Here is a 3,711-nt window from a genome sequence, read left to right on the forward strand (position 1 = left end):
TGTGATAAAACTTGTTTGAAGTTGTATTTGGAACATGGTTTTTGAGCCAAGGAACACACAACCTGTGAGATTTTGAGCTTATTTACATGGTTACATTATTTAACCATAAATTTTTTTCCTGTGTGTTTTCTTCTCTATGATTGTAATCTATATTTTGTTCCAATCTATATGTCCATTATTTAGTGTATTTACATGCTTGCATATGATTGAGGCCATTGTTTGATTTTAGCTCACTTATCCCAAATAAGCCTACCCTTTAAATCACCCTTGTCAGCCACTTTGAGCCTTTTTAATCCCCATTTGTTCTGTATTTTACCACATCACTAGCCTTAAAGCAGAAAAATAATTAAATATCCCAATTGAATCTTTGGTTAGCTTAAGATAGGGATTGTGTAACAATTAAGTGTGGGGAAACTGTGGGAACATGGGTTAATAAGGGAATGTATCATGTTTCTAATTTATTTGAATATTGGGAATTTGGGAACCTACTCATGAAAAACCAAAATAGAAAAATAATAGAAAATCCATGTGCATTGATAAGTTATGTTTATTTCTCTACAAAAAAAAAGAAAAGAAAATAAGAAAAAGAAAAAAAAAAGAAAAAGAGAAAAAGAAAAAAAAATATATAAGATAAATAAATAAATAAAGGGGATAAAATTACCCCAATGCTAAGTTAATAAAAATATCAATGCACATGTGACAAAAGTAAAGAAATATCAAAAATTTGGTACATGAGTATGGAAATTATACAAAAGTGGGAATTATGGGTAGCTAGGCATGAATTTAAAAGTATATAGAGTATATGTATATTAGGTGAGAGCTTAGGTTAATTAAAGATTCATATTATAGCTCACTTGGCCATACATATATCCTTACCTTTACCTCAGCCCCATTACAACCTTGAAAAGACCTCATGATGTTTGCATTGGTATATTAAATATTTGTTGATTGATTAGATGAAGAACAAGGTTTAGAAAGCATGATTAGAGAAGAGTAGAGTGATTAACCCTATACACTTGAGAGATTAGAGTGATATACACTACCAGTAAGGGTTCAGTGCTTAATTCTATGTTTCCTGCTTTCATGAGCTATCTTCTTACAAGTTTACTTGTCTCTTATTGTATAATTTGAATTAGTGAAATCTGATTTATGTTTGTCTTGGAGAACTTATTTGCTTTTAACCAAGTAGGATAGAAATATTTTTGCATGTAGTTGCATTCATATAGGTAGGTTGCATTTCATACATTCTATCATTCCTCTTCACCTTTATAGTTTCTCTTGAGCTTAGCATGAGGACATGCTATTGTTTAAGTGTGGGGAGGTTGATAAATCTCTATTTCACGGTTTATCTTGTGCTCATTTGAGTGGTTTTTATCTACTCTTTACCCACTTATTCATACTATTTGCATGGTTTTACATTTGCCTTCCTAATTATGTGCTTTGATTGAAAACATGCTTCTTTGATCTTATATTTGCTTATTATTAATCCCCTCTTATCACCATTAGATGCCTTGATATGTGTGTTAAGTATTTTCAGAGATTATAGGGCAGGAATGACATAGAGGATGGAAAGGAAGCATGCAAAAGTGGAAGGAATACAAGAAGTTGGAGAAATTGCTAAGCTGTCCAGCCTGACCTCTTCGCACTCAAACAACTATAACTTTAGCTACAGAGATCCAAATGACGCGGTTCCAGTTGCGTTGGAAAGCTAACGACCGGGGCTTCGATTTGATATATAATATGCTATAGTTCCTCTGATGCTAGGCGACGCGACCGCGTGATCCATGCGGCCGCATCGCAGTGACAGAAATCAGCGTGTTTGAATTCTTCTCCAGTGATTTTTGGGCTGTTTTCGACCCAGTTCTCGGCCCAGAAAACATAGATTAGAGGCTATAAAAGTGGGAGAATGCATCCATTCATCAGGAGGCTCTCATAATTCACTTTTCATGTTTTAGATGTAGTTTTAGAGAGAGAGGTTCTCTCCTCTCTCTCTCTTAGGATTAGGATTTAGGACTTCTCTTAGTTTTAAGAGTGACTCTCGATCCCAGGTTTAATGTTCCTTTCTATTTAATTTCGTTTTTATTATTATTCACCTTAGTACTTTAATTGATATTTATCTTTTGAGTAATTGGCTTATGGCATTCATGTTATGATCTTCTTTGAGTTAATATTATTTGAAGTATTTCAGTTATTATTACTTTCTTTTATTTACATGATTATTGCTTCCCATCTGAAGGCATTTTTATTCCAGTGGATTTACTTTTTCCCTTTTGGTTTTGGTTAAGAAATCAGTAACTCAGGAGTTATCCAACTCAACAGCATAATTGATAATTGTTATCTTACCAATTGAAGTGAACTTCAATAATCCCAATCTTTTCTTAGGAATTAACTAGGATTTGAAGATCAAACTAATTAGTTACTTGACCATCCTCTGCTTTAAGTAAGGGTTAACTAAGTGAAATTAAGATTCAATTTTCATTATCATTGATAAGGATAACTTGGTCTGGACTTCCAATTTCTAATACCTTGCCAAGAGTTTATTTTACAGTTATTTATTTATTTTTATTGCTTGAAAATATACCTGTGTGCATTGCCCAAACTCCAGAACCCCAATTTACAAACTCATAACCAATAATAAGAATATACCTCTCTGCAATTCCTTGAGAAGACGACCCGAGGTTTGAATACTCGGTTATCAATTTCAAAGGGGTTTGTTACTTGTGACAACCAAAACGTTTGTATGAAAGGACTTTTGAAGGTTTAGAAACTATACTTGCAACGAGGATTTATCCGCAAATTTCTAGACCACGCAAAAGTTCTCTCATCAGAAGCCAAGGATAAGAAGATTATGGTTCCGGCTAAGGGCGATGTGGTCCCAAGCGGAAAATACCTACACCTTCCCGTGAACAAACCAAGCCTCGACATGGCCCCGCCACTTCTTTTTTCTTCTAGCTCATCATCACCACCACTGAGATCCACACATCAAAGGATAGAAGATCTTCACCGGAAGCTTGATAGATATGAGCGGCGCAACCACTGCCGATATACTTACATCAAAATGCTTCTGGGTTTTGTTACCCCTAGCATGGAGGAACCCGAAATATTCACATCCACCTCAAACCCGAGTGATGGGAGCTCTGATGAAGGCGATAGTGAAGGCTCCGGTCCCGACCGTCCCTTGCGTATTATTCGTAGCACGGAGGACTGTGCTAATTTCTAAAGTGTGGGGAGGTCGTCCGACCGATCTCCATGGGTAACGTTCTCTTCCCCTCAATACCCATGGATTTATTTTTCTTTTTATATATTGCATGTGTAGTTAGTTTTGCTTGTAAATACCCTTTGCATGATAGTTAGTTTCTATAGCGTTACTTGGTCAAAACAATAACTTTCTTTCCAAGAAATTGTGTTCTGGGTGACCTACCAAAAATTCTGAAAATTTTTACAGTAAACTTGCTTTAAGAATGTATTTTGGAACATAGTAATTGAGCTAAGGACACAAGCATGAAAGTTTTGAGCCTATTGCATGGTTACATCTTTTAACCATTATTTCCATTCTTGTGTGCATATCTCTCTCTCTATGAGTGTGATCCTTGCTTTGTCTGATTCTATATGTCCCTTGCTTTGTATATACATGATTGAGGCCATCAATTCAATAGTCACTTCTCCCAAATAGCCTTAACCCTTATATCTACCGTTGCTAACCAATTTTGA

Source organism: Arachis ipaensis, chromosome B9 (assembly GCF_059453495.1).
Source record: "Arachis ipaensis isolate K30076 ecotype BB chromosome B9, ASM5945349v1, whole genome shotgun sequence".
Taxonomy (NCBI): Eukaryota; Viridiplantae; Streptophyta; class Magnoliopsida; order Fabales; family Fabaceae; genus Arachis; species Arachis ipaensis.